This window comes from Pelophylax lessonae (genome assembly GCF_965119305.1).
Source record: "Pelophylax lessonae genome assembly, chromosome: 4".
NCBI classification, from domain to species: domain Eukaryota; kingdom Metazoa; phylum Chordata; class Amphibia; order Anura; family Ranidae; genus Pelophylax; species Pelophylax lessonae.
Window position 1 is genome coordinate 472901664 of NC_138771.1, and position 10212 is coordinate 472911875.

Here is a 10212-nt window from a genome sequence, read left to right on the forward strand (position 1 = left end):
TGAGATGGCAAAAACTTCCACCAGTAGACAACACCTAGAGGTGCAGTAGATAGTGCTCACTGGTGCCATTTTCTCCCCACATCTCGGAGGGAGAGGAGTTTGGAGGACATAAGCCAAATATACTCTGATTTATAAATTATTGTGAGTTGCCTCCTAGAGTGAAACCCCTACAGGATACACTTTTGAAGTGAGTACTATCTACTTCCCCTTTAGATGTTATCTACTAGTGGAAGTTTTTGCCATCTCACTATAGGAAATATTACTTTCTCCAAGGTGTCCAGTTTCTTCTTTGATAACATCTAGAGGTGAAGTAGATAGTACTCACTTCAAAAGTGTATCCTGTAGGGGTTTCACTCTAGGAGGCAACTCACAATAATTTATAAATCAGAGTATATATCTGGCTTATGTCCTCCAAACTCCTCTCCCTCCGAGATGTGGGGAGAAAATGGCACCAGTGAGCAATATCTACTGCACAATTCATTGTTTACATAGATTTTGGATCATTTTGTAATTTTGAAAGCACCTCACTAATATATTACTAGCAAGTGCTATAGGTAGCCCCTACCTTTAGTGGCTATATATATCCATTCATCATTTGTCCTTAATTTATAAATTTTACGGTTCACATTGGCACGGAGAATATACCATCAGTATATTTTATCTGACTGGGTCACAGGAGTGCAGAACTAATTGAACTCCTGTGACCCACAGGAGAAGGCCAAAAGAGTTTGCCCTACTTCTCCTTTAAGTCTGGTTTTAAAGATATGATCAATCCTTTAAAATGTATCTCTTCGTAGAGAATTTTTTCTACATTTTTTATTTGGATAGAATGGGGAAAGGGGCGGCCCTCCAGCTGTTGCGGAACTACAAGTCCCATCATGCCTCTGTTTGTGGGAGTCATGCTTGTAACTGTAACAGTACAAAAAGTTTTTTGATGCAAAGCACCCGTTGCCTGCGCTCAAAATGGTGTAGACTTAAGTCCACCTTATTAGGGTCTTTCAACTATTTTTTGGAGCTGTGGACACGACAACCCAGGAAGAATGCTACAGCCTTGCTGCCCCTTACACGACCAGGGAAGTCTGGAAACACTGTAACAACAAACAAACACAGGGGCGCACCGGCCTAGTTCATTATCATTTGGATGGTTTATTTAAAAATAAAGATTAAAAATACTCACAGACTAGTTCTTGTTAAAAGCATGACACATAAGGAACGCAGTCCTCAGTAGCAAGGGCCTAGACATGCTTTTTTAGGCTCTGAGGAAGAGGCTAAGCCTTGAAACGCGTTAGCCTTCAAGAATTCAAGGGACAATCCACCCTCGGATCCCTGTACTGAGGACTGCGTTCCTTATGTGATATGCTTTTAACAAGAACTCGTTTGTGAGTATTTTTAATCTTTACTTTTAAATAAACCATCCAAATGATAAATGCACTAGGCCGGTGCGCCCCTGTGTTTGTTTGTTGTAACTGAGTCTTGCAATGCCTCATGGGACTTGTTGTTCCACAACAGCTGGAGAGCCATCAGTTTGACACCTGTGTAAGCCTCTGTCAAGTTTTTGTATTGCTGTCTGTGTGTAACGCTCATGCGTTTTTTGTTAGTGAATGGATTTGCAGCTGCAGAATTATTACACTCAGTAGTCATGTAGAGAATGTGTTGAACAACATATCCAACTCTCAGGACTTCATCACTGTGTACAGCCTGTTATGCAAATATACATACTACATAGTATGCAGATGGGTTTTAGCAATCATGTATAGTAACAGGTGGTAGGGGACAGCAGATGAAGTATGCAAGAGAGAGTAACCTAGTGCAATGATAGGTGATGGTAGTCCCAAGAGCTAGCAATCTATGCAGATGATAGAAATAGCTTAGATAGTAATAGTCCCTTTAGTATGCAGTAGTAGATAGTGAAAGTTAGGTTGAGGAAGGAATCCCCTGCTGGGTACTTATCACTAGATGGGTTAGTAGTAGCAAGGTCCAAGAGTAATGGAGTAATCCGGTAGCGAGATACTGGATCGGTAGCGAGGTTCCGGTCTTGTTCAGGCAAGGGGAATAGCTTGAAGCTCTGGCAGCATTGGACAAGACAAGGCAACATGCGGTTTGAACGAGCAATGAGTGAGAGAAAGCCGGCGATTGAAATAGCCGCTCATAGCGGCGCCCAGCGATGACGTCATTGCCCTTAAAGGTGTATGCGTTCCATTTGGATAGCAAGATGGGACGCAATATTAAGAGAGAAATGTGGAAATAAGGGTACCAGAGGTACCAGAACATTACAGTACCCCCCCCCCCTTAAGGCCGGCTCCGGAAGGCCTCTAGAACTGTTTTTTTCCAGGTATTTCGAGTGGAAATTGCGAATCAGTCTAGGGGCATGTATATCGGAGGTATCCAGCCAGGTGTCGTCTTGGGCCCATAGTTCTTCCATCGTACTAGATATTGGAGTCTTCTTCTATGGATACGAGAATCCAGAATCTCCTTTATCTCAAATTCTTCTCCGCCTTCAACTTGTACAGGAGGTGGAGGTGAGATGGTAGGCCTTATTCCTTGGTTAGGAACATGGGGCTTTAGTAGAGACACATGGAAGATGGGATGTATCTTGAGGTCTGTTGGTAATGTGAGTTGTACTGCAGCTTTTCCAATAAGCTTCTTTATTGGGAAAGGTCCCAGGAATAAAGGTCCAAGTTTTTTACTAGGGATCTTTAATCTCAAATTTTTTGTAGAAAGCCAAACAAGATCCCCAATGGCATATTGGGGAGAGGGTTTTCTACGAAGGTCGTAGTACCTCTTTTGTTGGCTATGGGCATGTGAGATGGTGGTGTTGAGTAAACCCAGGGAATCCTTTATTTGGGTCAGATAATCAAAGTCACTGGATTACTTGATGGCAAGATACGTGGTGGAAGAAGTGTGGGATGAAACCCATAGTTTAAGAAGAATGGACTTTGTTTAGTAGTGCTGTGGGTCGCGTTGTTATAGGCGAATTCCGCCAGCGGGAGGAGGTCCACCCAATCGTCCTGTAGATATGAAGTATAGCAACGTAGATATTGCTCAATGCACTGGTTGACTCTTTCTGTCTGTCCGTTGGTCTGAGGGTGGTAAGGAGAAGTAAGTTTTCGCTCAATTCGTAGAATCTGACATAGAGCTTGCCAAAACTTTGAGATAAACTGTGAACCACGGTCAGACAGAAGTGTTTTTGGAATACCATGTAACTTAAAGACATGTTTCACAAGTAATTCCGCTGTTTGCTTGGATGAAGGTAGTCTTCGGATAGGAATGAAATGTGCCATCTTGGTCAGATGGTCCACTGACACTAAAATGGTGTTGAATCCTTTGGAAGGTGGTAGTTCTACTATAAAGTCTAAGGACACCACTTCCCATGGAACCTGGGGTATTGGTAAACTACAAAGTAGACCCGATGGTTTTGTAGTGTCAATTTTGGACCTTGCACAGATGTCACAAGATGAAACGAACTTTTGTACGGTCGTCTTCATGTCAGGCCACCAAAATTGCCTAGTAAGTAAATTGAATGTTTTAGTCATACCCATATGTCCTGCCATAGGTACATCATGCGACAATTCCAAGATCTTGGTTCGCATAGTAGGGGGTATGTATAGTTTATCGTTGTAATAGAGGAAGCCTTCTGCATCAGCATTTAGTTGTGGTGGAGGTGAATCCAGTCCTATGCTGTGCAAAAACTCTTCCTTCAGGGAACGGACAACACCGACAATACGTTCATAGGGTATTATAGGAACTGAGGGAACCTCGGCGTAGCTATCTTCGGTTAATCGTGAAAGCGCATCCGCTTTTTTATTTTTGTCTGCAGGTGTATAGGTCACTAGAAAATTAAATCTCAAAAAGAATAATGACCATCGTACCTGCCGGTGGGAAAGAGTTCTATTAGTCTGAAGGTATTGAAGGTTTTTGTGATCTGTGTATATAAGGATTGGCAATCGAGTACCCTCAAGTAGGTGTCGCCAATTCTCTAATGCCAGTTTTATGGCTAGTAACTCTTTTTCACCCACTGGGTAATTCACCTCGGGGCTGCTTAGTGACTTTGAGAAGAAAGCAACTGGGTGAAGTGGTGAAGTGTTTGTTGGTCGTTGTGAGAGAACTGCTCCTACTGCCATATTTGACGCATCTACCTCCAAAATATATTGAAGGGATGGGTCTGGATGGCGTAGTATGGGAGCAGAAGTAAAGCTTGATTTCAACAAGCAGAAAGCTCCATTTGCTTCTTCTGACCATTTGAATTGTTTTTTTGTACTTGTGAGTTGTGTGAGAGGTCTCACAATAGCAGAGAAGTTCTTGATGAACTTTCTATAGTAGTTAGAGAATCCGAGGAATCTTTGTAATGCTTTGCGAGTTGTTGGCACAGGCCAATCTAGAATACAGGATATTTTGCTCATGTCCATTTTGATTCCATTTTTGGATATAATGTATCCTAGGAATAGTACTTCCTCTTTATGAAATAAACATTTTTTTAATTTAACATATAAATTATGTGCAAGTAGTCTTGACAACACGAGTCTTACATGATTTATGTGTTCAGATAAGGAATGAGAATAAATAAGTATATCGTCCAGATATACTACAACACAAACATCAAGCAAGTCTCTGAATATGTCATTTATAAATCGTTGGAAGACTGTGGGAGCATTACACAACCCAAATGGCATCATGATGTACTCAAACAGTCCGTATCTGGTTCTGAATGCTGTCTTCCATTCATCGCCTTCACGGATTCGAATTAAGTTGTATGCCCCTTTTAGGTCCAATTTCGAAAAGTAGGAGGCTCCGCGCACCTGTTCTATAAGTTCAGGAATAAGAGGTTCAGGAATAAGAGGTAAAGGATAACGATCCTTTATTGTAATGGTATTTAATTGTCTGAAATCAATAATAGGCCTGAGACTTGAATCTTTATTGCGGACAAAGAAGAGTCCTGCAGCAGTGGAGGAAGCAGAAGGTCTGATGAATCCTTTCGCCAAATTTTCATCCAAGTATTCCTTGAGATGAGAGAGTTCATCCTGTGAAAGAGGATAAACGTGACCGAAAGGCAATTTGTTATTAGGGAGTAGATCGATACAACAATCATAGTCCCTATGGGGAGGCAACACTTGAGCGTTTTTCTCAAGGAAGACTTCCGACAAATCCTGATAACATATTGGTATAATCTCATCCGACACCACAGACAGGATCCTTCCATGTGATGAGAGATTACACGTGGTTTCGCAGTAGTGAGAAGAGAAGGTTAGAGTTCTTGTTTTCCAATCGATGATTGGTTGATGTATGTGTAACCAGGGAAGTCCCAAAATAATGGGAAAATGTGGTGAGGTCAGTACATCAAAAGTGGTGGTCTCCACATGAGACCCGTCAGCAGTGACAAGGAGTGCCTGTGTCTGATTAGTGATGGGACCAGAGGATAACGGAATACCGTTAATGAAACTAACAGAGTTTTGAAATAATAGGTATTTTATTTAAGGTAACAAAACAAGTATCAATGTAGTTCCCACAAGATCCTGTGTCGACCATAGCCTTGGTGGTGATCCTAGTTTGGTCCCACTGTAATGTCAAATGAATAAAAAGATAAGGATTAGAAAATGAAGTTGTTAGTCCCCCTAGCAAGACATTTGAGCACTCACCCTCTTTTTTGCGGACAAGGGGACAGCCGTTTATCAAATGATCCGGGGATGCGCAGTACATGCAGAGATGTTCGGTTTTCCTCCTGGCACGTTCGGAAAAGGTCAAAGGTGGGCGTATCATTCCTACCTCCATAGGAGTAGGGTCAACAGGCGACATCCGAGAAGGACTGGACAATGGCAATCCCATCTTCTCAGCCTTTCTTTCTCGCAGTCGTCTGTCAATATTGATACTGGTCTGTATCAGGCCATCCAAGGTGTCAGGTAAATCCGCTCAGGCGAGCTCGTCTTTAACGGCTTCTGATAGGCCGAGTCTGAACTGCGTTCGCAAGGATGTGTCATTCCACCCTGAATCAAGGGACCATCTTTTGAAATCTGCCACAAAGTCCTCAACAGGTCTCCTTCCTTGTTTTAAAGCCCTCAATTGGGTATCAGCGGTACTCTGCCTATTGGGGTCTTCATATAAACTAGCGAGTTGCGCTAGGAATAAAGGATAGGAGTTAAGAAGTGGGTCATCTTTCTCAAAGAGAGAGTCTGCCCAGGCCCGGGGATCACCCGTCAGATAGGAAATAGTGGTACAGACTTTGATTTGGTCAGTGGGGTAGGTATGAGGTTTCAACAAGAATAGCAATCGACATGCGTTTTTAAATTCACAAAATTTACTCCGATCACCAGTAAACACTAGAGGAGGGTTTATCTTAGGCTCACGGGGCTGAGCAGCAGAGAGCTGTGCAAGACGGCCAACCTGCTGTCTTAAAGCCTGATTTTCGTTTTTTACCTCTGTAAGAGCAAGTATCAATGCATCTACTTGTTGTTTTAATTGCATTACTTGAGTGGGTAATTCTGCTGAATCCATATTTTTTCGGGCTTGTTCAATCTGTAACGCTCATGCGTTTTTTGTTAGTGAATGGATTTGCAGCTGCAGAATTATTACACTCAGTAGTCATGTAGAGAATGTGTTGAACAACATATCCAACTCTCAGGACTTCATCACTGTGTACAGCCTGTTTCAAATATACAGACACTCAATATGATGTTCCTGGAGTGATAGAATGTATATGATAGAATAGAGGTGAGAGACAGGCAATAGAATGGTGAGCACTTAGTAGTAGTATTCAGGAGAGTGGTAGGTGATGATAGTATGCAGATAGGTTTTAGCAATCATGTATAGTAACAGGTGGTAGGGGACAGCAGATGAAGTATGCAAGAGAGAGTAACCTAGTGCAATGATAGGTGATGGTAGTCCCAAGAGCTAGCAATCTATGCAGATGATAGAAATAGCTTAGATAGTAATAGTCCCTTTAGTATGCAGTAGTAAATAGTGAAAGTTAGGTTGAGGAAGGAATCCCCTGCGGGGTACTTATCACTAGATGGGTTAGTAGTAGCAAGGTCCAAGAGTAATGGAGTAATCCGGTAGCGAGATACTGGATCGGTAGCGAGGTTCCGGTCTTGTTCAGGCAAGGGGAATAGCTTGAAGCTCCGGCAGCATTGGACAAGACAAGGCAACATACGGTTTGAGCGAGCAATGAGTGAGAGAAAGCCGGCGATTGAAATAGCCGCTCATAGCGGCGCCCGGCGATGACGTCATTGCCCTTAAAGGTGTATGCGTTCCATTTGGATAGCAAGATGGGATGCAATATTAAGAGAGAAATGTGGAAATAAGGGTACCAGAGGTACCAGAACATTACACTGTGTCCCCCACAGGGAAGACTCACCATCTCTGTTTGCCTTGGTGACAACTGTCCTTAAGAAAAAAACAAAGGAAAATCCAAAATTTTAGAGCTGCCCCAAAACAAAGAAGAGGTAAGAGAAGATTCTACAATAGGGACACCTGTTCTGGGGACAGTATCTTTGTGGGCAATTAGCCTCACTTTGGGAGATTTCCTAACTTCCTGTTGCAAATCTGAGACAGGAAGTAAAGGGATATTCCCTAATGGTACACAGACAGCAAAAATAATAATAATAATAATAACCTGGAAAGAGCTTTAACCCTTTCCTACTCTATTCAAATCTAAAAAAAAAGTTTGGCTACAGATACACTTTAATATGCATAAAACTGTGGTTAAATTACGCACAGCTGTGCTGTAGACAACACTTGCACCTGTGACATTGTATGTGCAGTTAAATACCTAAAATAAAAAATAGACAATTCTGTACAGCTTTGGAGGCTTCAGTCTCACTCTCGCAAGTTCATTTTATGGTGTATATACACTTTTAATATCAGATGGCCCTTGTAGGAATAGTTACGTAGCCTATCTAGTGATATGAAGGGTGGCGCCTGTACAAAAAAGCGCCATCATTTAATATAATGTATGTTTAAGGAAAGCATGATTTTAAAGTACATACCTGTAAAGAGGCAGCAGCAAAGGTTTATAGAAAAACAGAACACAAGGATAACATGCAGAGATCACAAAGGGAGGAGGGACCCAACTGTCATGGGATTTAGCAAGGTTAGTCTTAGCAGCACTAGTATTTGATCTTCAGATGTAAGAGCCACCCAGGGATTTTCACCTCCACTAAGCTGCATTTAACCTTGCTCAAATTTGAGGTCTCTTTTCATCTCAGCTTGTAAACTAAATTGAAAAGCGTTTTTTTCGAGACAAGCACGTTAAAGAAAACTCACAATGAAATAGATTGTTGTACTATATACAAAACTTATAAGGCCAATCCAACCAAACAGCTAAGTAGGAAATTGAAGCATACTAGAGAACTATTCAACATCCTAAAAAAAATTGTAAATAAGGGACGTACTCTTGAAAACTACAAACAAAAAGGATCATGGCATTCCTCTTCTCCCCACTCCTTCTTGCCATGGTGACTTCTCTGTGCATTACAAGTGAACAATACCAGCACTGATGAAGGTCACCCTGAGACCCAATGTTGTAGGTGCAAATCGTGTCCCTCACAACCAGAAAGGTCCTCTTCTTATTTTGTTACCCTCCTCCAAGCTTTAACACTCATTTCTGCTGTACCTCCTACAGCTTTCACACCCTCTTCAGTCTACTACATTTATTATATAAAGTAAATGATGGGGTATTTGGCTTCAGAGTAATTCCAAATATTTGTCATCATGTGGTCAGTGGGACAGTGGTGCACTGTATACAATCTCATACACTAAGGCCAAAGGCATGTACATGTATTGCTCCCCTTCCCTTTTGTGCCTAAAACAGCCTCCATTATTCTACAAAGTCTTTCCACAAGATTTTGGAGTGTGACTGCGGGAAAATGTGTAAGAGAAGCTCAATTGGAACCAGAAGGCCATTTCATGTTCCTGCTCATAGTTATGAGCAAATGCTCAATGCAGAATGGGCATTGGCACACATGCACAAACATATTAGCGTGTGCAAAAGAAGAAACATACATACTGGCACCAAACTGTCTAGTTAAGCTGAACTATGGCACTAACAGATTGCTGAGTGGTCTTCAGCTACTTCTTGTTTACCTGTGCCTTGACCCGCTATTCCTGCCTACCCGGCTTGCCCTTGACCAATCTCTGGATTCCCACCTGCCTATTATGACCTTGGCTTGTACTCTGACTCCACTCCTGTCTTGTGCTTCTGTGCCCTGCTGCCTGACTGTGTACCGACTCCAGCCTGTATCCTGACTTTGCTTCTGTCTTATGTAAGAGAAGCCCCCTCTACAACTTGATCTCCACCAGGTACGTGACAATATGTGGCCATTTCGTCAAAAGAGCATTTGAGAGGTCAAATACGGATAGATGAGAAAACCTTGCTTTTTTTTGGAAGGTGTTTGGAAGTGTTGGTACAGGCTATGTGCAGGTGACTTGAGTTCCCACACAATAAACTCATACTCCCATGTTTTTTGGAGCTTGTATTGATCAGTCATCCAAAACAAAAAAGGACCTTCCCCAAAGTTTTGCCACTAGTTTAAGAAGTAATTGTCTAAAATGTATTTCTATGTTGTGGTATTAACGGTACCCTTCACTGAAAATACCTGAACTCAATCATTTGGAGAGGTGTTCACATACTTTTGGCCAGATAGATTGTCGTGATGGTTAAGGGTCTACAAACTTTTCTCGACATAGTATACCCACACATGTCCCAGCATTAAAGAGAAAAATATGCACCTTAAGGAGAAGAGAAGCCTCTGATGGTTTAAAAAAATCTTTCTTGATGATGAAGTACAGTGGGTGGCAACATGACCAATCTTGTAGGAAGTGATTGCAGATCTGAGGATAGGATGCCCGACTGTGCTTCAGCTTCCCACAGGCCCCACAGCAACTGCCTTGGCTTCTAAGACTTCAATTACACCCCTGTTAGGAGTTCTTTCTGGAATTGTTCAAAAATGCATTGCCTTCCTGGCATCAGCTTGCCGAGAAGACACTTGACTAAAAATTTAATTTTAACTGTCCACTGTTGTACAGGAAATAAGGGGCAAAAAAAGATTTTGGTCGAGCAATTATTTCATGACTTTTGAAGTAATATCTAAGTAATGTACAGAAGTTGTACTCTACAATAATTTTACTATCCATAAAATTCATTGTTTGAATTTGCTTGGCCTGTTTTGTCTCTCCAGATACTTTCAGACTCTGTACATGCCTTGTCTGGCTGGAGATGCATAA